The sequence below is a fragment of the Sinocyclocheilus anshuiensis genome, unplaced genomic scaffold, assembly GCF_001515605.1.
Source record: "Sinocyclocheilus anshuiensis isolate Anshui unplaced genomic scaffold, SAMN03320099.WGS_v1.1 scaffold680, whole genome shotgun sequence".
Classification (NCBI taxonomy): domain Eukaryota; kingdom Metazoa; phylum Chordata; class Actinopteri; order Cypriniformes; family Cyprinidae; genus Sinocyclocheilus; species Sinocyclocheilus anshuiensis.
Genome location: NW_015555783.1, coordinates 1,063,050 through 1,091,014, shown reverse-complemented (window position 1 = coordinate 1,091,014; position 27,965 = coordinate 1,063,050). Strand labels below are relative to the sequence as shown.

General features: G+C 35.9%; 1 protein-coding gene across 1 annotated transcript in view; it reads right to left on the bottom strand.

Moving 5' to 3' along the window:
- LOC107674765 (fidgetin-like) overlaps window positions 1-27,715 on the bottom strand; it is a 72,428-nt gene extending 44,713 nt beyond the window's left edge. The window contains exon 1 of the mRNA XM_016468858.1: window positions 27,578-27,715. The gene's annotated coding sequence lies outside the window, so the exon portion shown is untranslated. The remainder of the gene's footprint in view (window positions 1-27,577) is intronic.
- Window positions 27,716-27,965: the final 250 nt, after the last annotated feature.

Here is a 27,965-nt window from a genome sequence, read left to right as displayed (position 1 = left end):
GTCTAGGACTAGACTGCAGTTCTGACAGAACAAAGTGAGAGGAGATGCACTCGGTACACTTTTTGGCAGGTTAAACAAAACCAAATCTCCCCGTCTCCATCAGTGTAGAGTTTCCCACCGCGAGCTGTGTTCCCAGCAGCCTCGGCGCTCTGCCGGGGCTCTGACACAGACAGATCTGTCTCACTCTGCGAGAGCGATACCTCACGGCCGGGGTTCTCCTGTCATCCACGTATTGATTTGACAAGAGAGACAAAAGGTATAACTCAGAGCTAATGCAATTGTGAAGACAAATGCTCAGCTGAGCAAAAAAAAAAGAGAGAAAGAAGAAAGACAGAGGAAGAGAAGATGGGATGGGAAGGGCTGCCGACCGACAAACACTCAGATAAACAGCGGGAGGGAGCCCCGACGGCTCTGGTTCGGGTCGGAAAAGATCACATGAATTTTTCCAGCGTATCAGTCAGGGTGTCTAAAAACGCATATGTGTGCCGTGTTTTAACACCTTCAGGTTGTTGTCATCACAAACAACTAGCCTCAGTGATCAGATGATAATTCAAACTGACTAGACCTTAATAAACAAGAACTGTACAAATTGTTCATATAAAGCAACAAATAATTTGAATTTGAAACTTGTTTAACAAAAATAAATATAGAAGAATATATTTCAAATTATTACAGAATTTGCTTGTTTTAAGCTTAAACCTCACTAAATTTTGTTAATTTGTTACATTAAAACAGAAAAAATTGCTTTACAAATAAATGTGTTATGTTAAAAATGAACTGTATTTTCTTGGATTTAGCTTCTTGGAGTTTTTTCAGTTGCAAAAAATAATCAACTTATTTCTTCAGCTAATGTTTTTTGTTTGTTTGTTATTTTCCATGTGCTCAAAATATGCAAACCAAAAAAAAATCTAAAAAGGAATCATTACCCTGTGAAGGCAAATCAAAAGAAGCATATATGCATGAAAAAGTGCATTTACACTGGATCGTTAGCTAACCGGAAACTATGCAACACACTCAAAAGTTGTAAATAATGCAAGCAAATAAGTTGTATATAATACAAGCAAATCACAAGCTGATGTCACTTCTGAAACTGAAGTGTCGGCGTAACGTAAAAAATACCATCTAAACTTTTCTAAAGACAGTAAGTTCCCCTCAGACATACATTCATATAAACTCCTACACCTAAATGAATCGCGATTTGTAATATTTGAATCGATTTTCAATCGGCTCGCGGTTAATCGTTACATCCCTATTATTGATGTTTTTTTATGTGCACTACATATGTAATTAATAAATCTAAAATGAATCATTCCACTGTGAAGGCAAAGCAAAAGTGGCATATAGGAGGTGCATTTACACAAGCTTTTTAGGTCACAAGCAATGCATAACACACCTAAAAAATTGTTTACTTTAGTGCATTGCAAATAAAACACCAAGTTGGAAATAAGACAAAACGCTGATCGCCAGCAATTCACATGAGCTTCAACTGACATCACTTCTAAAACAGTCCATTTACAACTCTTGCATAAATTTGACTTTTTAGACTGTATGATTCTTGTTTAACTAGATACTTTCCATAACACAAATTCTAAATGTATTATTTGTTGAATTTATCCGATTTCTTCATTTTTTTTTTATATATTTTTTTAAAGGAGTCATTATGTGAAGGCAAAACAAAAGTGGCATAATGCATGAAAAGGTGCATTTACACAGGCATTTTAGGTCACAAGCAATGCATCACGCACTTAAAAGTTTGTTTACCTCCGCACACAGCTAAAACACTAAGTAGAAAGCAAGCACGTAAGACAGGTTTAATGCTCTATTCACACAGACAGCGACTGATTTCACTTCAACAGGTAGTCAACACTAAAAATGAAACCAGTTCTGAATAAAAAAAAAAATTCTCCTCAAGAGATGCTGAATGTGCATCAAGCATGTGGAAACAGGATTGTGTGCAACATCCATGAAAGTTCCCTGCCTTTTCAGTTCCACGGGCCAATGTGACAGGACAAGAATCGATGCACCTTCAATGTCGTGGATGTGAAGACCATCAACACAGCGATTAATCAAACGGCCGAATGCAACACGTTGAGAGGCTGCTTTTAACCTTACGCAGTTTTAATAAATATTAATAGCTTTCATTTGCACACCACTTTTAACTCTATTTAAGAGCTATAAAGGCAGCGTCGGTGCGCATTTGGTGCTGCACTCCGATCATGGCTGCCAGCTGTAAAAGCCGTTTGACAGGAATACTGAGGATCTAAGTGGCGGAATATTGAATTGACATTTCCAGCAAGCCTCTGATCAACCACAGTTTTCCTTTACACGTCTGCGAAGGATTGCAAATAGAAAGCCTCGTTACAGTAGTTCTTTTTTCTGTCCAAATAACCCATAACCACAGTCATGCAGATTAACAGGCGGATGACTGGCGGATCTTAATGGCAGTAAATTAAAAACATGAGCCGGTAACAGAGATTTGAAGGACAGAAGTGATAATTGACTAAGATATGTTGAAGAATAAGCACTTGGAGAAGCAGATTTCCAATTTAAAATCACTCGATAGACTATCAATATTCCCAAATGTTGTTCCAACTACATTGAAAGAAAAACTAATTATGTAAAACTCACTATATGAGGACTTGAAGACATAAACTTCATCTCCAGAGCTGCTCTGAAAGTTACTTCATTTCATTTGATAACTATGATAAACTAGTGTAAGACACACAAAGAAACTCAAAGGTCTTCACTGCAACCCGCCAAATTAAAAGTTTGGTTTAACTTGAAGAAATTATGACAGAAGAATTTCACTATTGTATGGTAGAAATGTTTAATTTTTTTATACAATAAAACTCGCTTGTGCTGCACTTTGTTTGCCAAAAAATAAAAATAAAATTTTTAAAAACTGCTAAAGGTTTTTTTTTTTTTTGATAATAAAATTAAAATCAAACACAGAATCCAGAATCCAGAAAAAAATAACAGACAACACAGAATTTCTGTTGAATATTGTCCAATATTTGCTTACAAACTTAATTTTTGGCTGTAAAATAGAGCATTACTTTTGCAAACCCTTGCATTTTCCCTCAGCTTCCCTTGTGGCGTGCTATTCTCATTGAAATCAATAGCTACAAGTGTAAACTCTAGTGTGCAACATTCACTTAATTCTCAGAGTATAACGAGTCCTTGACGTGAGTGAGAGTGTTTTTGGCAGAGTAAAGCGAAAGAGCTGCTCTGATCACCAGTCACCGGTTAAATGACAACAATCCTTTAAGAGTCGCCACCTTCCATTAAACGCAAATGAATGTACAATTATTTATGCAGTTAAGTAACGATTGCATCTGAATGTGCTGCATTTGCATGTTCTGTATTCTTCCAATTAAAAGCTAATTAATTAGATACAATTCTATTAAAGAACAAATCCCACTCTTCAATATACACAACCTGAGGTCAGTCACTGCGCAAATGTGAATAGCTTTTTTTTTTTTTCTTTTCTTTTCTTTTTTTGCATGGTGTGAAACTAAGAATAGCAGGTGCTTTAGATGCTGGAAAATATAACAAGCTCAGAGCAGGAACATGGAGACATCATGAACAAGATTCACTCTTGAGCAACGACAGAGCGTTCTGTTCACATAAATAAATCTTCTGAAAAAGTAAAATATGAGATTGAGTATGTACCAGATATATCAGTGTAAAATTTACAAGGTTTCTTGCAAGGGTTTGCAAAAGTAATGCTTCTTCCGGCAAACCAGAAATTAAGTTTTGATGTAAATTGCCATATCCCTTTATCACTAATATTTTGTTGATTATGCTCATTGACAGAAATATCAGGAAGCTTTTTGTGTGTGAAACAGATGATGCAAGCACAGCGTCCACTGAAATCAGTTTTATTTTTTCCTAAATTCTGTTTATTTTCCCCCCAAAATTCAGTGTCAAAAAACATTTAAAAAGTATGTCTAATCAATTATACATAATTATTATAGTGAAAACACAAGTCAAATTATTTAAGCAAAACTGTGTAAGAAAATGTAAGGAGAAAAGTAAAATTGTATATGAAAATACAAACAAAAAAGTATTCATTGTAAAATTAAATAATGTTAATAGTTTATAATGTCAATAAAAAACCCAAAAAGTTAAAAAGGAAGTAATTTACAAACAATGGAATATATTTATAGCATTGAAATAAAAAAACATTTTTACTTTTGTATAATGTCTGCTAATCTGTTGTTTATAATTTTATTCTATACCGTATTACACTTATTTTTGTCTGTATTTTACTTTGTCAAGTTAATCGGTAAAAATTAAATGTAAAAGTGCTTATAATAATTTATAAACAACGCATTAGACCAATAACATACAATTAAATTAAAAAAAAATATATAGAGACAAACAAAAAATAAAATAAATTTGCTTGGTTAAACTCAAAACCGGTTTCTGAATACAAGATAAATTCTGTGTGTGTACACACACACACACACACATATATATATATTAGTGCTGTGTTCGATACATCGATTCGACGATGTATCGTCACAGAGATTTGACGATACGAGTATCGATACAGCTGGCCCTTACATACTGTGGCACGTGTGCAGCAGCGGACCGCACTTAATTTGAATACAAGAACTAAGTTTAAAATGGAGTAGAAAAGTGCGATGAATATGAATAGAGCATAATATATAGGCTACAACAAGGTTAATTCCTTTAGAAACAATGATGTTACCAGCTCCTTGTTGAGAAAGATAATGTAGCTCATGAGCGATTAAGCTATTTAGTTGATAAAATTGTGGGGCAGCGCTAAAAAGTTCGTTCCTGAATGTCTGAGTGCGGCCACAACGTGATCTGTGTGAGTGACTGAGCGTGTGTGTGCATTAGATACAGAAGACAGCGCATTAGTTTAGAACTCTTCTAATTTTTTTTTTGTTTAATCGTAGAGAGTGTGTTAATTTGTGCAATGATAACGTACCAGCAATGTAAATTCTTTTTTTAAATATATTAGAATTTTGCTGGTGATACACAGCCCTAATATATATATATATATATATATATATATTTATTACACATATACATACACACATACATACACATATACATATATACACACACACACACACATACATGTTAATATAACATGGCCTCTTCATCTAGAATTGTATGACTTTTTTCCTCATTGTGATTTTTCACTATTGCAAGATGAGTTCAAAACTTGTCCTTGAACAGCGTTCAGAATTTTCTTTTCCACAGCACCTCTCTGCAGTAAAACAACCCGTCTGTTATTAATCTGTTGTTGCTGTGCCAGCTTCAGACACCCCAGTCTGAGAAAGTGCCGTTTGGTGAGGAAACGTGAAAATGCTTTATAAACAACTCTGCAAAAGACAAACAATTTATCTCAAAACTACTTCCAGCATGTGGGCGCTGATCTAAAATATGGCTACACCGTTTTTGGCTGTGAGTTCTTAGAGTAACAAAAAGCTACGGGTCAGTGTGCTACTACAAAACAATGTTAAAAGAGAAGGAAAACTCCCGCTTTCTTTCCAAGCGGCATCTTTAATCAGCGGGTGAGCGGTAGCTGCAGTCGAGAGCTGGTTGACAGCACAGCCTCTTCTCTCCGTTCCGCGCCAAACACGAGCAGATGTGACTGTGAGCTTCCTTTATGAATGTTAAAGAGGAAATTGAAGCATACAAAAACGATAGAGTCGTGTAATATCACAACACAGCTGGCTCTTTTAGACGCCTCTTTGCATGAGTACAATACTATCGCCTCAAGAGTCTCTTTCTCCATCTGTGAAAGGCATGAAATTACGACAGCTGAGAGCATTCCCGGATTTCCTAAACGCTCAGGTTAAAGACTCCAGCTCAAGATTACGGCTGGAATGCGCCGCGGCATGATGTTGCAGGTTGGATTTCCATAGACGGGGTTGCAGCGAGGCTGCGATGTGCAACACTGACCTGCGTGACCTCTGACCTAGAAAAGCTGCCCAAGGCTCCTGCTCGGCAAATCCTCAATCGTTTGCAATCACCGGCCGTGCCCTTTCCTGACGAGTGCACTACCTAAACCTTCATCAGCGGGAACAGGGAAGGGAAGCGCAAGGAATTTAACGATTCCAGTTGCTTTTAATGATCCCATTAATGACAGCACCGCCCCCAAAAAGGACAACTAATATCACTAAAATCTTGTTTCTATTTATTTGGTTTTTTTTAGCATACTATTTAAACTTGACACTGTGGTACTGCAATGTAATGTAAATAATAAATTACTGTTGATGTTGCAAATATTAGCCATTTTGTATATATATATATATATATATATATATATATATATACACACACACACACACATACCCCTATTATTTATGATTTATTTATTTCAAACTTACATATAAATCCTTGTAAACATTACCCTTGTAAAGCTTGTCATATGAAATATTTATTTATTTATTTGTTTATTTTTTGGAAATAGAACAGTTTATTGAACCTTCAGTTTATTGAAATTTACCTTTTTTTAAAAATGTGTTTTAAGTTTTGGATCTTATTTGATAAATCAAGCTTTTATTTCTCATATAGTATGATATAGGTTAATATGTGGGGAAAAACAGCTCAATTTTATTCAGAGGCCCAAACTGAGCAAAAATATGCAATTTGGTGCAGATGCTGATATTTATGGACAAAAAGTAAGATGAAATTCTGATTCTGACATCTTTATGAACAGACTACTTGCATAAAATGCATATAAATTATCAGTCGTCACTCCATATCTCCCAATAATATGTCTTAGTAAGATGATATTTAAATGATTAGTTTTATAATCAAAACACCATGCAATGCAATACAATGATGATTGAGAGATGAACAAATAAACTTGATCGCATCTTATACACTTGAACAGGATTTTTCTAAAAAAAAATATGTATGGATAATCAAGTAAACCAGGATGTGTTCATCCTGAAATATTACAACAATATAAAAGTTATTATTGCATATACTTTATAAAAATCTGTAAAGATTTCACAGCAAAAAGACACAAAGCACAACCTGAAGGTGGATGTTTGCACAATTATACTAAAGGGCTTTTAGTTGCTAAAAAATAGTCTAAACTATCAATCAGATGACAGCAGACATAGATTGTGTGCAACAGGTTTTTCAGCCAGGTTTCATTTAAAGGCCTTAGAAATGTGTGTATCATACGACACAGTAGACTTTATAAAGGTAAAATATCAAAATAAAAGGTATCAAATAAATACAAATAAATAAGTTATTCCACATAGCGGTTCACGGCGATTTAAACCAGATCGTGAGTCATTTTGACCAAGTCCTTCATTTGCAAATCGACAACACTGGTTGCACTGTATATTACTGCATGCAAACAATAGAATGATTTTCTATCGACCAACTTTGTATTCTTTAGTTTGTTTGCTTTCTCTCATCACATTCACAGCTCAGCTAAAACACCATGGCGCTGCTGGTGGAAGAACGCCAATGTTCAAGAAGTGTTAAGGAAATTGAATGTCATGAAAAAATCCTTCGTTTCCACAATTTAAAGCAAAAAATGGACAGCTTCTCAATTCCCAACTCTAGCGTTAGCAACATTTAGCTCTAAAGACACCCTTGAAATAAACAATGTCTTTGTCTAATGCTGTAGATAAACGTGAGGATGTCTCACAAACGCAAAGGCTCTGTTGTTGTTTTATTCATCCGTGTCTGAGCTGTGGAGGAGAGATGAAAGAAAAGCAGTTTTTTTCTCTCGCTCTCTCGGTGACTGGTCTCTCCAGTCTGCATGTCTCCAGTCATCTGTCACTGGTTTACATACATACAGTGACACCTCCAGTCTCCGTGGGAAGGCAGTGTCACCGCGCGCCCCAGCTAAAGGCTGACTGGGTGGGTACGGCTCTCCTCCAGGTACCCCTCGGGAGAGACATTAGGCCTTGGTGACAGCATGACAGGCCCACACACACACACAGATTTGTTCTCCGTTTCTCTCCCTCCACAACACACACACACACACAAAGCCTGCGATGCTCAGGCCTCCTACACAACCCCACGGTTGCATAAAGCATAGTTTTTGCATAAAGCGCTGACTTAGCTCCACATACATTTCGTCAGACACAAAATTATTTTTCAACCCCCCTCCCGGCCTCCAAATGCAGAATTTTTTGGAATGAATAATGGAAACAAAGAGGCGAAAGGCTTTGGGGAGCATTAAAATATGGAAGAAATTTCGTCAGGGTATAGAATGAAAAAAAACAATGCCTGTATGTGCCAGACAGACTGGAACAAAACAGGAAAGAAAGAAAAAAGAAAAAACAAATGCAAAAGATGTAATGCATCTTCTCGACATAAATATATATATATATATATATATATATATATATATATATATGTGAGAGATGAATGAAAATTAGAGATTTTCATTATTGATTTTCATTCAAATTAATAATCAATTAATTGATTAATAATTAATCATTGCAAATACAGAAAGACACATTTTTTACTGCAATGTAAATATCAATTTTACATAAATATATACTTCCTAAATACCTATAAATGTAGTTTCCTCCATTTATAAATGGTAATACAAAAGCATTTTAATAGATTATGCTTTGATATTATTATACAGTAGGTATAGAAAATACAGATTGAAAGAACATTTCCAACAATACTTTTGAATTTGCACTTTAAATTTCAAATTATAAAATGGTTACTGTGTGAACTGTGCAATATTTCCCATTTTACTCTAAAGTACTTATACTCTACTTTTGCTTGTATCTAAAGTAAACATTAATGCATGCATGCAACATTCATTTTTAACGAGTTTATCACAGGTTTTTGTTCAAAAAGATCAACATTAACATGACTCAGGGTGAATCTGGTGCACTGTCTGTTGAATGCTATTAATTGAAAATTGATAAGACAAATCAATTAAATTTTTAACAACAATTAAATCAATTAAATATCAGATCCAACTTTATATGCAGTTTATTCACAGAGCGATATATACAGCAAATCTCATCTGGCTTATTTTTATTTCATTCCAAAATAATTTCACCAGCTGTTTATATACAGTTGGATATACAAGTATTTTCAACTTTATTTGCATACATACAATATACTTGTTTAGGGTATACATACTAGGGCTGGGCGATATGGGCAAAAATTCATATCTCTGTATTTTTTGGCCGATTTGCGATATACGGTATATATCTCTGTATTTTCGGTTTTTTTGCATTTGGATTTTAAAATATCTGTATTTATTTAATATATACAGTATGTATTTCACTTACCGCTCAATGTTGTCCAACAAAACAATACATATTAAAGGCTATGAAAACAAATAAAGTGAATGTAACCATGTAAGCCTTTATATTATGTGCAAAAAAGGTTAAAATCACATTTCATTCTAACATTGCAAACTAAAAACAAAAATAAGGCTATTAAAGCGGAAGTTAAATTCACTAAACTAAAAATAAAAATAAATGAGAACAAAAGCAGAGTTGTGTGTAGTCACTTTACAGTCAGTGCTATCATAAAAATAGACTTACTTGTAGGTTTAAAATTCTACGTCACATTTATTGTCCAACTACAAATATTTCAGCGAAATATATATTTTAGTCAGAATTATTGCGCTCCTATTTAATTGAGCTTGACTGTTTGGCGCACATGCGCGCGGCGGCGCTCGTTCACTGAAGTTTAGCATAGAACCCCAAAGCAGACGGCTCATGCACTTCTGACAGAAAAATGGAAATATTTCCATGACTTTCTAAGATTTACAGATGGAGAATATACCTGTGAAATGTAAGTTATGCATTCAGGAAGACAGCACATCTCAAACACATTAAACAGCGCGAGTAGCCTCTAGTGTCTCTGTCAGCGGCACAAAGCAGCCTTTCTGTCAGAGCATATGACGGGCCGAGCTGCTTAAACTAATATGTGAAACGAAACTATAAACCATGTCTTAGCAGTTTTTAAAGGCCTTAATATGAAGCTTGTCACATGTTTAGAACAAATTGGATTATGCACTTTCTCCGCAGCAGCTCAGTCTGTGTCCTCCGCTATATTTTCAGATGCGCTCATATCAAACTACTGTATATCGATATAAACGGTATTGCCTCATATCGAATCGCTTAAAGAAAATATCTATATATCGTACAAACTCGATATACCGCCCAGCCGTAATACATACAATATACTTGTAATAGATACTATAATCTCAACTGCTTGATTGTTTATATAATCGCAAAATGTAACTATCATCACCCAGCTCTAATCCGATAAATGTGGCTATAAAGTCATGAAGATATTATATACATAAACTTCATGATTTTCTGTAAAGCTGCTTTGAAACAATGTCTATTGTAAATACATTTGACTTGAAATTTGACTTTAATTTCACTGCAGATGAGAGTTAGATGGATATCTTTCTCAGCATCTGGCAGCATTAATGTGGCAGTTTTAAGATGACTTGTCAAGATAAAAATAGCTTTAAAAACAATTAAAGTCAAAAATTACTTTTAAAAGCAAGTCCAAGACTCTGCGTTTCATTCAACGGTACTCCATCCAGCTGTCTTTGAGTGCAAAAACGTGTCGTACAAAACATGCATCGTTTTTAACAAAAATCTGGTTTTGAATCTACAGCTGGTTTTAACTACAAACAAAGCTAAACTAAATTTTATATTTTTCATCTTTAATTGACAAAAACATTGCAACAGAACCCATCTTTTTGGTTCGTAAGAGTCATTTGTTCATGAATCATGTTTGTTTTTACATGCAGCCAGTAAAGACAACCCAAAATTAAGACAAAATAAAAAAATACATGTTTATGTATCATTTTCACTAGACCTCAATTTGTGCAAAATGTTTTAAGACAAACACATCACTATTATTACTACTACTAATAACATACACATAAAACAAATCAAGCAATGTAATCAATAATTTCACAATCGATCATTGCTGCCATTTCCAAGTACTCGAGTGCTTGTACAAGCCTAGTGACCAGCGCTCGAACCACTGCTATTTCCTCAGTAAAGAGCAGCACCGCTGTCTATGGTCGCACACGAGAGTGTTACACAGCACATTAGCAGCTATTCTGGATGGTGAAAAGTCAACATTCCTCCCTGAGGTGATTTCACGATAATGAACACAAAAGAGGTGCCAGCCCTCATAAAGCTCAAGGATGATGCTGAACTTTATATGAGCTCTTTCTCTTTTAAATTAACGCAATTCCATGTGGACATTTAAAGGGATCGTCAAATAGGCCAGATCCTAAACATGCTTTACATAGCAACCCGTCTCTTAAAGGGGACGGCTCACCTAGATTTGACATCTTTGTGCATATTAAAATAAAATATCTGAATAATTAATAAATATTTTTCTAATGCAGTGATAAGGACTTAAATGGCTTTGCAGAGATAAAAAATGGTAATTTCTCAAATTTCAACATCTCAAATTAACAATATCAGTTAGATTTGGCAGATACTGTATGCAAAAAAAAAAAATATATAAAAATAATAATTATATATATATATATATATATAAACAATTCATACACTATTCAAACAATAATCTTTCTATGCTGTGTTATAAAATATTTAACTGTTACCAATCTTATCGCGTAAATGTTGATGAACAATTTTACGTTAAATGTAAATCATGTAAAATTCAAGATCTTAAAATTCACTATAAACTCTTTTAAAACAACAGATTAGCACAATGTCACCAAATGTATGTAAGGAAAAAGCAAAATATATACACAGAATATACAAAAGTACTAGAATGTTAATCAACAATCTTTTCTATTGCACATAAAATTTCCCATGTCTAATTTTACTTCTTTACGTCCTAAATCACCATCAAGATGGGAAGTTTCATGCGAATAATTTTAAAACAATGGGAAAAAACAACATAGATTTACAATATATGACATCATATTGGTCATCGCTCAAAATAATTAAAGGCACAATATTCATTTTCACCGCTAGAGGGCGCGTATTCAAAATAAACAAAATGTAAGTACACAAGTCAGCAAAATATATAACACTGTTCTAGCGGTTTTTGGATATTTTAATAAAAAAATATTTTTAAAGCATTTAACAAGAACTAAGAAAGTGGGAGCTGTGAACATCAGCTTTACACAAACAAATGACAGAGATGATCTGCAAAACTCTCTGTGGAAATGTGGCGGTTCATATGGGAATCTCATTATGGAGAGGGGGGGGTTGTTCAGACATCCTAAAAAATAAAACTGAGCCTAAGCCCAAGGGAATGATCATTATAATCCACTCCTGCTAGGCCTCTAAACACTAAACGTTCCACATATTAATCAACTAAAGCACAAAAGGGAAGTCCTTTGTTTAGTAGCAATTACACCACTGAAAATACAATTAAAAACAACTACAGTTTGATCTTGTTCTGCTTATAATATGCTTGATTTGATCTTCACGCTCATGTTAAAGAGTGCTCACTTAAAAACTTGGATGTCTAAGCAGTGGACAGCTTAACGTTTGTGTCTTACCTCAGTATTAACATATACATTAGCATACAATACAATTTCTACAATTAAATTCATGAAATTTACATCTAGTCCATAATTATTTATGTTGAAGGGCATGAATGAAGGGCACTTCACACAATCCATGCCACCAGCAGATTCAGTGATGTCCTTTTATGCTAATTTGCAGGTTAATAATTTATGGGCGTTTCAGCAGATGCGCCGTTATTTTGCGGTTAATGTATACGCAATAGCATAAAATGATTGAAATAATCGATAAACATCAATACTTTGGGAAAGCTGAGAATGATAGCAATATATAATCAATTATATATGCTTACATTTATGCATTTGGCAGAGGCTTTTATCCATTGCATTCAAGTTATACATTTACATTTTCAGTTCTGATTGTGCTATGCCTCCACTTTCCTAAAGTATTGATGCTTTGATGATAAAAATACATATATTTCATGTTAAAAAAGTAAAGGCTATACAGTATAAAAGAATATAAAATGAACTACAGCATGTTATATAAAAGTGATATACGTGGGATGCAAAGAGCGGCTTTTCCTTGAAACTCAAAATCAAATGCTGTGCTCAATCCATTTAGCTTTTGTAATCCCACATATTTCAGAGTGAAAACAGGATACTCAATTAGAAAATGTAGAGTTGAGTCTGATTATGTGAAATTGACTGGATCACAATAAATGGTAGTCAAGTATTTAGAAGAGAGGTGTTGAAAAAGTTGACAGCATAAAAGGTCAGAAATGTCAACAGAGGTTTTGCAATACCTTTTTACAGTATATATATTTAAACATTTCGTTTAGCTGCTTATGGATCAACCATGCTACTTGCAAAAATTATAAATAATTAAATTCATGTGCAATTACATTTGTGCAATCAATTCACCAATTCAGAATTTAAAGTAAGGACTACCCAGTTCATACTTTTATTTTTATTTATTTTTTGGTCTTAACTTGTAAGTGTTAAGTATAAAGATCTTTTGGTTTTCATCTCTCGTTAATGTTGATGGAACCAAACCAAAATAATTCTTGGCAAATTTAACAAAACATTCACAGCAAATAAATGGTCTGACTATCCATGTTATTTTGCGATTTCACATGTTTTTAAGTGAAAGCAAAATATAAAATATTAAAATATTAATTGCAAAAAATTAGTATCAGGTAGTTGGAAAAGAGGGGTTGAAAAAGTATCAAAGATGTGTGACGTCAGCTGAAAAAGAAAGTAATTTCATAAGCATCAATTGAGAACTTATCAAATATAAGAAAACCGGACATTCAATTAATGTTTAGTAGAATTAGATGTTATTCATTCTAAATTTGCTGGATTGCAAAAAGTGGTTGATATGTACCAGAATAGTATCAGTTAGTTGGAAAAGAGGGATTGAAAACATGCAAATTTTGGGACGGCTGCCAAAAATTTCATAAGCATCAATATATAACATTGATAAAATATAACAAAGAATATTATTTGGAGCGTGTGAGCCAATGAATCATGCAGGCATGTCCATTAAGAAAGTAAATAGGTCAATTTAGATCTCTCATTGACTTTAACAAGAAAATGCACACAGGTTTTGGAGCCAAAAATTAACAAATGGCAAGGCTGTCAGCCCTTCAGGGCACTAAATGCAGGGTAATGCCTATGAGAGAGAGGTAGGCCGTGAAAGGCTGGGGTGAGCCGGGGTCAGCGGTGAGCTGGTGAGCGTGACAGCTGAAAAGCGCAGCTCTGCAGACTGCTGGGATGAGCTAATTACATTAGCACCCATCATTAGCACAGCCAGCCTGCCACCTCAGCAGCCAGCGCTCGTACAGCCCGGCTAAAGATGACCGGCCGCGCATTCTGGTGGCTTTACTACCTCAAACCCACTCCTAATGGAGATCCCGGACATGATGGACCTCTCCAGGCAGCTGTCCAGTCTGTTTAAGTGATCCAAGATTATGCAACAGCTCATTAAGTCAGTCTGCAGGGAATTGTTTTGTGAATAGCTGTTAGCGTTCCTAACCTATAAACACACAACTTGGTCACACTTTAGTCTGGGGACTAATTCCCACTATTAACTAAGACTTTTGCCTTAAAGTCCCCCGTAGTCCAAAATGTTATCCTTTAAAACTCATCTTTGATCATCAAAATGACAATTAAATGTTTTTTCTTGTGAAAATAATTTTCTCATGCCTTAAAATAGCTTGAATGCAACTCTACACCCTTGCCTCATTTACTATACGCGGATCTATGAATACGCAAATTAGCCTCGCCTCCACTCAGTCACACACCAGCCAGCCATGAGCCAGCTCCTCCTGATCCACTAATTGAACTGTAGTAAACCTGATACAATGGCAATGGCAAGAGGAAATATTGGTTTAATTAAGCCATATGCTTGCTTTATACCGCCAAACTCCTCAAAAAAGCTTAAAGTCACCCTGTAGTCAAACATTATCCTTTAAAACTCATCTTTGATCATCAAAATGACATATTTAAATGTTTTTTCTTGTGAAAACAAATTTCTCATGCCTTAAAACAGCTTGAATGCAACTCTACACCCTTGCCTCATTTACTATACGCAGATCTATGAATATGCAAATGAGCCCCGCCTCCACTCAGTCATACGCCAGCCAGCGCCTCCTGATCCACTAACTGAACTGTAGTAAACGCCATACAATGGCAATGGCAAGAGGAAATATTGGTTAAGCCATATGTGTTTGAACCAGAAATAAGCTGGTATGCTCAATGTAAGCAAGGAGACTGATGGCTAACTTCGTGAGGTAACATTATCTGTTTGCGCTGGTTCGTACATGGATAATGACTGATAAAACTGTTTTTACTAGCGGACAACTACAGTGGATACTGTAACATTCGTTAAATTTACTTACTTGATGATGTTTATCCTCAAAATGCCTTGAAGACTCAAATGCAGCCAAGTTTGTGATTCCAAATCGCGCCGGCGATCATACACGTGTGACGTGCGGATGTCAATGCGGGAAATCATAAACACATTTCATTACACCAAATACACAAAATAATGTTCTTTTTAGCAACATCATATGACCCCTTTAACAGTTAGCTAAACATCTACAGAAAAAATATATAACTGTTACCGGATTAACCTGGCTGCCTTCTCACTAGACCCTCTGCTTTGCAGCACAGTTCATGATATGCTAAGGATAGGATACCTTGACTCGATTGGTTATTGAATTTTGTGACGTAGCAAAAAAAGTCTGTTTCAAACTGCGTTTCTGTGACTGCCTTTGGGAAACTACAGTTTTAAGGAGAAAATACAAAAACACCACATAGACAAATAAACAACATAAACTTGATTTTCACCACAGGTGGACTTTAACAAACTCTTAATTTGCTGCTTATTTTTACAAAGATAGTTAAGTTTAGATATGGGGTGGATTAAGTGATCTAAAATATGGTCATGCAGAATAAGGCATTAATATGTGCTTTTTAAATAATAATAAACACAGTCAATATGGTAGTAATAAGCATGCTAGTAAGCAAATAGTTAATAGTGAGAACTGGTCCCTAAACTAAAGTGTTAACCACAAATTCAACAGAATCTTAGCCTTTTCATGAAAGATTCCAAGATTCTATTAATTATTATAATATGTAGTATTGCAATTTCATTTATAAATACATTCTTTACGTACAATGGCAGAAATGATTTTGCAGATTTTGCAATACATTTTATGCAGTACTACCTATTATTTAGGGTTCAATGACACAACCTGCAGAATTTAAATATAATTCAATTCATATGCAACCAAATTTTTGCATCAACACAATGAACCAAATCAGAATTTAGAGTGAGAACTATACATTTTATTACTGTTATTTTTATATTTTTTCCTTTGTTATTAACTGTTAAGTGTCAATTATGAAGTTGCACTTATGGCTTTTTTTTTTTTTTTGATGGATCCAAACCAAAATAATTTTTAGCAAAAGTAACAAAACATTTACAGCAAATGCATGTTAAGTCTGGCTATTTATCTACTTACAGGTGAACAGGGTAAAATTTTTAACTAACAGATGTCACTATACTTTCCCCAGCTGACTAATCACAGTGAATTAAGATAATTGTTTTGTATTATAGGTTGTCTGAAAAGTAATATTTCATTAAATAATGCCTCATGTGCATATTTAAACATGCTAATTTGCATTAATTTCCAGAACAGAAATTTAAACACTGAATAAAGCCAAGTTTGACAGTTTTCTATTTATTTTGTTGACAGAGTTAAAATGCTTTGGATTTCTCTTTTCATCACTCCATAAATCAGACAATAGTGTCAACAGCTGGAAAAAAAACAGGCATAAATGTCAAATATATATCAGGTGAATGATACCTTAAAAACCTTCAGAAAATAGATAAAACTAGAAAATAATACTAAAGTTTGTTGTATGCAAGTGCTGCTGAAATGGAGATTTCTGGATCAGTGCAGGAGAAAAAAAAACTCTCAGCCTATATAAATATATAGATAATTTGTGTATAACTATATAAATAATTTGTGTTGCATTTCCTGCAAAAACTATAACCAGGACATGAAAATGACTGATAGCATCATATAAGATTTTGTACAACCGCCCACCCTAAATCTTAACCCCCTAAAGCCAGCAAGCTTCGGTATGACTGCAATGCACAAACGAGTGTCCTTCCTAAGGCCTGACGCCTCAAACCTCCACAGCACTTTTCCCATCTGCGTCCGCTCCTGCCGGCAGGCCTCACACAGCTCCTCTCCACCACACTCAAGGTTCCTCCTATCAATCCTTGGCACACCGCCAACCTGTCAGCCAGCCGCGCTCCGCCGAGGCCGAATAGAGCGCCGGGAAGTTAGTGCACAGAGAGCGCGGCGTCGGCACGATAGCTCACGTCTCCCCATGATCATCAGCCTAATTAAGATCTGACTGCTTTTATGTGATCTTTAGCAGTACATCAAAATATCAATTTGAGACAATTAGCTGCTGAACGTGATAACTCAATTCATCATTCCTGAAGGATTTTTTTCATTCTTCCGTTCACAGGCACAGAAGACAGGCGAAGGAAAAAAGAAAAAGAAACAGCCAAAATATTGGCTCTCACATTCAAGTCGCTGAATGTTTTCTGCCATGCATATCAATGGACATGTTCTTTTTTTTTTCTCAGAGGCTAATTTCAAGACATTAATTACAATTTTATGTTCTCATTAGATGATATAATTCCCTCTCCAAGTCGAGCTTCAAATCTCCACTCGCCATGTTTTCCCCGGCTTAGGGGAAATTCACATGAATTTAAATGTCACGAAACATCAAATAAATGAATTAAAGAAAGGGATTTTAGCACCCTACAATAAAAGAAAGTGATGCCTATGAGAATGACCCGGGGAGGCTTTCCCGTCACGGCTGTAATAATAGGGACGAACCGCTTTTGTGCTTTACATCAGTTAAAACCCTCCGAAATTTTAGAGCAAGCAAATTCAAGGATATTACATATAATTTTTTATAAAAGACACTAAAAAACCTAATGCATTGTGTGTCGGCTAAAGCCTTGGAGTGTGAGCATGCAGTCAACAGCAAACTTGTTGCATACACAGCATCTCAGGCTAAACAGAAAGAAAAAAATAAAACATTTGTCCTACTCTTCTTTTTGCTTCAATTCAATGACAGTTTCTTTCTTAGTCATATTCATTTCTCTAATGTTTCTTATCTTTATGCATTTACAGACACTTCAGCAGGCATAGAAACCCTCTCTGAACACACAACAGAACATCTTGAAGTGGGACTGAAATTGCTCGTCTCATTTCTCAAGGTTGTTCAATGATAAAGGATGTATTTCTCGGTTGGAAGGAAGGTGTGGACAATTCTTGTGTGCCCCTGCTATTCTAAGCCCGGGTGACATCAGTTTTTCCGTGACTTTGTGATTAACATTTATTCAAATGCACAATTTATACCGAGCACAGCAACAAAAATGCATCTAAGGACTTTGAATACCAAGCATCTGAGCAAATAAAGTGCCTTTCATTAAAACGGCCAAGCTTTTATCACCAAAACAACTCTTGGCACCAAAACCACCAACCAGCCGCCAATTCAGACCAAAACAAGACGTCAAAGCTACCTGCAACTCACAATACTTGCGATGCATCAAAAGTAGGCTGCGCTTCAAAACCAGAAAGTATCGCATCAAAGGTCGGAGCAGAAATAATTATTGTCGCACGTTAAATATTCAGAAAAGTGCAGATTGTCTTTCATGGCGAGGTGCAAGGTTCGCTCTCGGCACATCTCCGACTAAAGAAGAGAACGTGTCTTGTTCTGCAAAGCCCATTAAAAATCAAAAAGTTTAGTATGTCTAATTAAAATGTAAACAGAGTAATGAAGACATCAGTGATTTAAGGCGATGTCTCTCTCCTTGCCACTGGGGGTATGATAATTACTCAAGCAAATGTGGGAACGCAGGAGAATCTGCGCGCTGCCTAGATTAACAGTTCTGCTGCTAAAACTGGTTTTTCCCACCAGGGGATTGAGAGTTCGCAACCACTCCCCAGCAGGCAGAGCACTGCCACTTCGCTTTATGTATCCAGACAGCTTTAGTGACCAGGGACGGCGAAAACAAAAGCTCTGACTCATTGTTTGAAATGGCAGAAAAAAGAAAGGAAGAAAGAGTCGCTTATGTTCCGTTCTAATAATCCACATCGTTTGTTTGAAAGGCGGCGCTGCATTAACTTGTACGTGAAACACAAAAAGAGCTTTTGCATTTTTCCTCAGCTCTGTGGTGGGTTAAACAAAATATAGAGAAGCATGTTTGCATGGATTCTCTGAAATATACCTGAATTATGGCTGAGTGGGTTAATAGCTGCAGTGATTTTATTATAGTTTTAATAGTTTGTCTCTGATTTAAATAACATTAGCGGCATTTACTACACAGACCCGTAGTTCACTGACAAGCTAGGCAATATCGCGTTCATAATCGCAGATGAATCGCATTCGATTATGAACGCGATGTTTCCTAGCTTGTCAGTGAACTACGGCTCTGTGTATTAAATGCCGCTCCATCTGAAAGCAGGTGATGGCGATTTACTACCAATCACGGAACCGGATTTACTGACAAGATGCACTTGACAATCGCATGCGATTAATTGCACAGCCCTACATTAGAGCTGATTCGTTTATTCAGTGATTCGAGTTCAGTGATTCAGTTCAAACTGTTCAATTCAGTGATTCAAACTCTGATTCAACAATTAACTATAATCCTTGGTGTTCATTCAGTAAAGAAAACACTGGTTATTTTAACTAGCCTGGTTTCAAAGAACTGATTCAAAGTCTGACTCAACAATTCATTTGCAATTCTGTTTAATGTTTACAGAAGTGTTTTTCGTGGATTACATTTTTTTTTTAAATATATGATTATAAAAATTACAAAAATATAAGTGAACAGTAAAGAAACAGTAAAGAAAAATTGGTTGTTTTAACTGGATTCTTAATTTCACTTCAGTTCAGCTCAAACTGTTTCAATGAATCAATTATGACTTTGATTCAACAATTTATTGGTGATGATGCTTAATGTTCATAGAAGTCTTGTGGCTTATTTATTGCTTTAAAATGTAAAGTTATACTGGTGCACATAAATTAAAATAGGCCTAATTAACTATCATCCTTCCTAGTGTTCATTCAGTAAAAAACTGTGGAAAAGCTTGATTATCTAGATCGTTCTTGCATTTAACTTCTGACATCAAACTACAACTTAAATGACTGAAATGAAGACTAAATAAATAAATCTCTTATAATCCATTGCAGGGCAAATGCATAAATATAAAAAAATCTAATTCCATCAAAAATGTAAGAAAATATTTTGAGATTTTTTTTTAACTATATAACAGTCTAACCTGAACTCTACAAACAAGAGAAATCATGCATTTCTCCCCCAAACCAATTCTGCTCTGAACAAAAGCAATGATCTTCTATAACAAAACAATATGTTTTATGTTATCATACATCCTTACAGAGTGAAACCTACTAAAACAGAGCTAGAGTAACAGTTTTGTTTTCGTTTTGTTTTGGTTGTTGTACCGAGCGAGTGTGTTTGTGTGTCTGAGAGAGCGGTGGCTGCCGACGTATCATAATGAATGGGAATCCGCTGGCGTCCTCACTGCTGACTGTCAATCACGGTTACGCAGCGGCGCTCCATTGATCAGATCACATCGCCGGCTAAGTACAGATCAAACCGTCCTGACAAATGTTAAAAACAGCAAATTTACATGGAACCAACCAGCGTGACTCCGACGAAAGAGGAAAGACATTGAGACAAACACCTTTCAGTGTCTTTTCTTACACGATTATCAACTAAAAATAACCCACGGCGCGCTAAATGAATCAAATCAAGCATTCTGCAAATCAATACGTGTGGCGCGTTTAAGTCCTCATTTGTAGATTCGCCTCATGGAGAGGCCGATAAACTCGTGACAGATGAGGGCACTTCACCTCCATTCAGGTTTACGACGAACCACCACATCTTTTACATCATCTGATAGTCTTTTTGTGTGTTATCTCAACATTTACCACCTTGAATTTTTTGCTTTGTGCTACGGTGCACAATAGAGAGAATCCCGGCCACGATCGACGCAATCATTACGAATGCATGAAGTACAACGAGCATTTAATAATGAAGTAACATAAGCAAACAAAAGGAAAATGCAATTCAGTACGTTTAAAGAATAATATATGGATGCATTCTTCTGGCACGACTCTGGAGGATAATTTCAGAGCCAACAGAAATCAGAGAAGGCCTACAGCACGTGAATTAAAAAAAAAACATACATCCCGTATGCTGTCAGTCACCACCAGGGAGGTAGAGAGAGGCCGACAGACAGAAAGTGTCTAAATGAGCCGGTGGAGAAGAGCGGGAGGGGGATGTCAAGGATTCATGGTCCTTCATCTTTGCAGTAGAGCAAACATCTCTCAGTATAGCAACAGACAGCTGCAACCACTTCCAAATGCACTCTAACTTAGATCAGTGAAAGAATTGTCAGCGCACAGCGAATCATACGAAGATAACACAGACAGATGCCACGAGAGAGAGACGGCGAGAGATAGATCCCTGCGTGGAAATGAAATTTGTTGCGTTTTGCACGCGTCCATCTCCCTTGGGGTCCTCCTCTGCGTTCGGATGAAAAGCACACGAGACGACGCTTAACATATTTGCTTAAAGATGACAAGCCGCTACTGATTTCATTTGAGCCGGGCTTTTGTCTGAAACGGAGACAGAGGGTACCGAATAAGATTTGTTACACAGACTGACAAATGTATCCGTCTGTACGGATGAGTGTTTCATCAATTTGAAACGGCCCCCGAGATCCCCCAAGGTGCTCATCCGCCAGCGAGCCGAGTTAGTCTGAAGGTTCCCTTTAATTGTCACCATTAGATTGAGATAAACCCTGTCATTCTCATTTATACAAACAATCCCAGGAGGCCCGGGCCACTTACACGTCTAACGCACCGACGGCTTCGTCTTCAGCCAACGCTGGTCTTCGACATCTCCGATACCGGGCAGTGTGATGCTACAGTTTTTGCTCTACCGTAGTGTATATATGGACTATTTTACGTTATTTACACGAAGAAAAATTGCAATGCGAAAATATACAATGTGCAGCGGAGCTACTGATGTGCGCCACAGGTTTGTGTACACTGTAAAAAGTGAGTTTTCCAAGCCAAAACAAAGATTACAGGAATACATTTTACAAGAAAAACTATTTCAGTCATTTTGCTTCATAATTTCATGTTTAATTCAATGCCGAATTTAGCAATTTCTGTAAATACACCAATTTATTTTTCAATGTATACTGTAATTGTAGCTCAACAAATTAGAATTTAGGGTCTGAAATATTTTTAGTAAATATTTTTAATTCTTTTGATTTTTAGCTCAAGTGTTACAAGCGTTTTTACACTAATGCCAATATTAACATTGTTTTTATATTTTGTGTTCATGAACTTCTAAATGAGTTTTGTTTGTAACTTTCGTTTCATTCAATAGATTATCCAAACATATGCATAACCACATGGCTATTTAATATATATTTTACTTTTTAGCATTTCAAGCAAAAATAACTATATTGTGATATATACAGTTACTGTGATCTAAAATTATTCATACCATGATATAGGCCTAAGCTTTTGGTCATATACCACCCACCCCTAACCTGTACACGACTTGCTAAAGATTCAAATACAGATTCAAAAATATGTTTCTTCATCCTATGTTATTACTAGGGTCCTTTTAGGAACATTTCATGGTGAGTTTGTCTTATACAAACACATGAAGGAGAAAAAAAAGACTCAGTAAGGTACACACACAATTAGTACACACACACACACACACACACACACACACATTCATATACATACATACATATAAACATACACATACATATATATATATATATATATAATAGATGCAACTCACTCATCTGTTTTTTGTTTTTTTTTTATTCATTTTGCTAAACTAACCAGTTCAGCTTGATTCTGGCTTATAGTAACTGACCTAGATAAATCAAGATCAAATGTTTTAGGTTATCTGTCAAATCCTTTTCACAGTGTACATTAGGGTTGTGACGGTGAGGAAATTTTCCCACCTAAACAAAAGTCAACAGGCTTTTCAAAATCCAAAATATTGCCAAACAGGCGCTTTTGCATCTCGTTTCGAAACTAAATCATCCGCGATCGTCTTGTCTGTCTCACCTCACCACACTCTTCTTGTCAGTCAGCTCGACTCACTCTCCTCACTGGAGAAATTATATCTGATCTGTGATGCGACTGTCGTTCGGCACGCTGCATTGAGCAGCCGCGTTCAGTTTTTAATTGTAGTGTCTGTTCTTTTACTGAACTAAATGATTTTTATTACTATAAAAAATCAAAACGACGGTGGGGGTCAGTGCCGCGGTGGGCAAGTGACATAACCGGTGTTGCGGCTTAACACTGGTATCACCGTCAGCACCGTCTATCGCGGCAAGCCTAGTGTACATGACTGATGGTCTATTTAAAAACTACAGTGCATTTCACACACACCCTCCAAACGTTAATGGCCACACATGAATATGTAAAAGAGCAATTTGTAAACCAGCTGAATAGAAGGAAATTGAAATATGCATATTGAAAAATATTATATTTACAACAGATATGACTGGTCATGTCAGATGTGAGAATTCAACTCAGTTTCCTTGATGAACAATGCTGCTGCTGTGCTGCTGCCCATATTAAAACATCAAACCAACAAGCAAGTCAACAACAACAAAAAATCTTGTTCCAACTGAATGCAAGTTTTTATGAATGTGTAATAAAGCGATTGTATATTACAAAACATAAATAGGCCTGTTTTAGATGCATATATATTTTACAGGCTATGCAGTGAATACAATGCTGCAAAAGATTTGCCTTCACTAGTACAAATGTATTTTAAAGTGCAAAAAACACTGAAATTGTAAAATATCATGTACATATAAAAACGTAACAATAATAATGTACAGAACAATTGGGAAAAGCATTGAACATGTTTTAGATGCATTTTCACCACATGCCAATTAGCACTGCACAATAAACAAATTTTTCTAATAGAAAAGCTGTCTAATTTTATAAATCTATCTATCTATCTATCTATCTATCTATCTATCTATCGTGTGTGTTTAGACGATGCAATGCACAATGCTGCAAAATATTTGCCTTTACTAGTGCAAATTAATTTTTAAAGTACAAAACCTCAAATAATGAGACTATTTAACAATGCATGTAAAATAATCACATAACAACTGAAAAAAAAAAAAAAAACGGTTCAACATGCCTTTAGATGTATTTTCACTACATGACAATGTCGAAACTGCACAGTATGCTCATTTTTTCCCTAACAGAAAAGCAGTCTAATTCTAAATGTGTTTATACTGCATGCAACACATTTGTGCAAAAAATGCCAAAAAATAATGTGTTAAAAACAATTAACTGCATGGTGCATGAAGCTAAATACAAATAATTATTCATTCAAATGTTACAAGAATACAAACTAATGAACATTAAAGCCAACACTACAACTATATATATTGTCAAAATATTGCTCGAATGTAAGCCTCAATCTAATTGCAAGCATGCATCTGCTAATTGCCGCATCAGCCGTGCGAATCAGAGCGTCTTCCATAGATCTGTGTATATAGCGATCCGCCTGTAGTCCTGTGCTAGAATGTTAACACCAGATACATCAAGCAAAGAGGGTGCTGAAAAGGGGAGGGGTCAGCATCTGTCATAACGCACACCACAAAACTCAACATGAGGTTTCATGTCAACCCTGCGGACTCACACGCACACACGCTGGCTCACGCAACCTGATGTGCCGTGCAATCAGGAGTGTGTGAAGCTGTCGTGTCGTCTAACATGCTCATAAAGCCCAGCCTGGGGTTAAATCAGGACCGAGTTAACAATAACAGCGCTTTCACACGTCAACCGCTCGCTGCGCCCACAAGGAATCACTTCGAGGACATCACTTAGTCAAAACAGTATCATATTAAAAGCTTAAAGTAATACTTATTAATAACATTTACACCTCAAACTCGTATCTGCAAAGCTAAATCAAGTCACCGATGCCTGTTGTGTTAATATACCTCTGCTAACTAGTACATTACACATCTAATGGCTTATTAAACCTCATTGCAGGAAAGAAAAAACACATGCTCAATGTCCACTTTGATTAAAACACATCACAAAAAACACTCTACAGTAATGAAATCACTCAACATGTAGTGCATTTTTCTATTGATAGAGTTGAAGAGGCTTGGAAAACACACTTCAGTCTTCGCCAGGCAATTTTGGTTGTTTTTAAATAACAAAATGCAAATGCAAGGGGTTTTCAGAAAATAACTACTAATGTTAGAAATGAAAAATGGATGAGAGATTGTGCTTTTTGTTTAGTTTAATTGGTTGAGAGTGAGAACCAAATGTTTGAATATGAAAATGTAATTCATTTCAAACAAATCAACATGCAATTGCCTTAAAAAAAAACAAAAAAAACAAGCACAAGTTGGCGATGACAGTGGCGTAACCTTCAACAGATCAATTCCTGACCTCAACTTTCGAGTCTGACAACATCCGCAGGACTAAGACTCCGTGCTAAAGAAGGAAAGAAAAATCCACAAGTATGCAGAAGGAAGGACACATATAGAAAAATAGCTAAATGTGCATAATGCTGGGGCACACATCAAAAATTCATGCAAATGTGTGTTCAAGAACTACATAAAATGTAGTAATATACAACCCCACTGATGGATGAAGTCTAATATTAAGGCTGAAAAATGTATGCGGCCACATACAGTCATTCCTTCTGGTAACTTCTTTATGCCGGCTTAGCATTTGATACTAAAAAGTGAATATGTAAAAAGAGCAAATCTTACCTTTAAAATGACTTGAAAAATTGTGTATTCAGATTGGTTTAGTCTATTAAATAACATAATAGACTTGAAAAATAAAACAAGTCTTTGTATGAGTTACTACATAAAGTACATTTTAAGCTGTTTTGGGGTGTACTGCAAAAACAGGTTTTGAATAATGTGAATGTAAATCACTCCAGACTGAAGTTTTATTGTAAATACAATTATGCAAATACCAACAACAATTCCATGAACTGCTAATAAGCTCAAACCTAAAAGATTTTTATCGAAGTATAATCACGTTTATACAAATTCGAGACAAAACAACTATAGCCTAGAAAAACAAAATAAGGCGCTATCTGCAAATATAAAACAATAATTTTGATCAGAAAAAGGGCTCGGATATGACATAAGAGTATATAGTCAAATATTATAGTAAACATTAATGATTTAAAGACATATTATAATAATTATTTAAAGTCCTCGCATTTAATTGAAAAATAAGTTCACTTAGAGTGGCTAGTCATCATTTTGACACAGTAAGTTAACATTGTGTCAACTTAGTTCTGACAGACATCTGCGACTGAGGTAAACACATCGCACGCGACACTTATAATTACCGTGTCAATGTATGCCAATTTACGCAACTTTTATTCAAAAACACATCAGTTAAATAAAGATATATACATTAGGAGTGCTTTATGAGACTGAAATTGCATAGCAATTCATTATTAACATACAATCTAACAGGTTACGTGAATATTATGCCTCTATTGAAAGTCGAATACGCATCTCATGACTAAACAAAGCACACCGTGCACGTACAAGCACACTTTGTAAGAGTGTATGGCAAAATATAAACAATAAATCAACGTACCATGTACACTGGAGCTAGTGATCATCTTCTCAAAGGCGAAAACGGGAGAAAAGAAAACGTGAATTCCAACGCTTGCTTACGGCCACTTTTTCCTCTCAGCTATCGAATTATACTGAGAAAACCAGGGGCCTTTTCGTCAGGTATTCATTTAACCTAAATGCATATAATTAAGAAGGCAAAACCAACAAAAGCTCTTGGACAACATGTGAGAGGAGGAGGAGAGAGAGAGAGGAGGAGGAGAGAGAGGGAGCGATAGGAAGGAGGAAAAAAACAACCACGACAGCGAGCTCATGTCAGTTTTCCTCTCAGGCTGAGGCAAAACCTCCCTGGGATTAAAAGAAACGAAATTCTCCTCATGGACACATGCATTGCATGACTGTTTACTTATATATATATATATATAATTTTTTTTTTAAATCTCCTCTGCTTAAAAGTCAAGTATTTAAAAATGCATGACACGTGAAAAATAAAAGCTGCAAAAACTTTTCCAGCCGATAATCGTGTATAATGCGCTTCTTGTGCAGCAGAAAGTTACTTTGTAAGAATTTCAACCCCACCCACTCTCACCTTCCAATGCAAAATCTAACACTGACATAATTAATCATATTCAACTATTACAGACCAACTTCATCCGCCCGAGCTTTAACATCCCTCTGCACGCGCGATCACATCCCGCATTAAAACACAGTCTGTGCATTTAGATACAGACAGCGCGAGCGCTTCATTTCAGCCCGGTGATGCATGGACTTGGACATGCGTTGCGATAAAGGCAGGCAGGCTCTCCTCTAGTCCAGTTAAATTCCTAATCTCGGTGGTAATAGCCGGGTTAACTCTTACCTGTTAGTATGACAGGATAACCTCTCGGGTTAGAGCGGCATCGATCCGACGGGCTCGCTGATGAATGCTCGTGCGGGTTAAGCGACTTGAAACCATTCCAAGTTAGTGTGGGGAAGACTGACCACTGCTTCTGCCATGTTGGAATTTCAACCCCCAAACAGCTGCTCTAGAGAAGCACAGCGTGCCGCAGATTGCGCATGCGCGCTGTTGGAGAGCCAAATTCAAAGCAGCGCAGCGCGGTCGCTCGATTTGCCTAAACACGCTCGCTCTCTTTTCACACTACACTTGATAGGAATCATTCATTTATGGGATGTTTTTGTCTTAGAAATGATGTCTAAATAACACACGAGGTAAAAAATAAGTGAGTATGATATGTAATATTATTGAT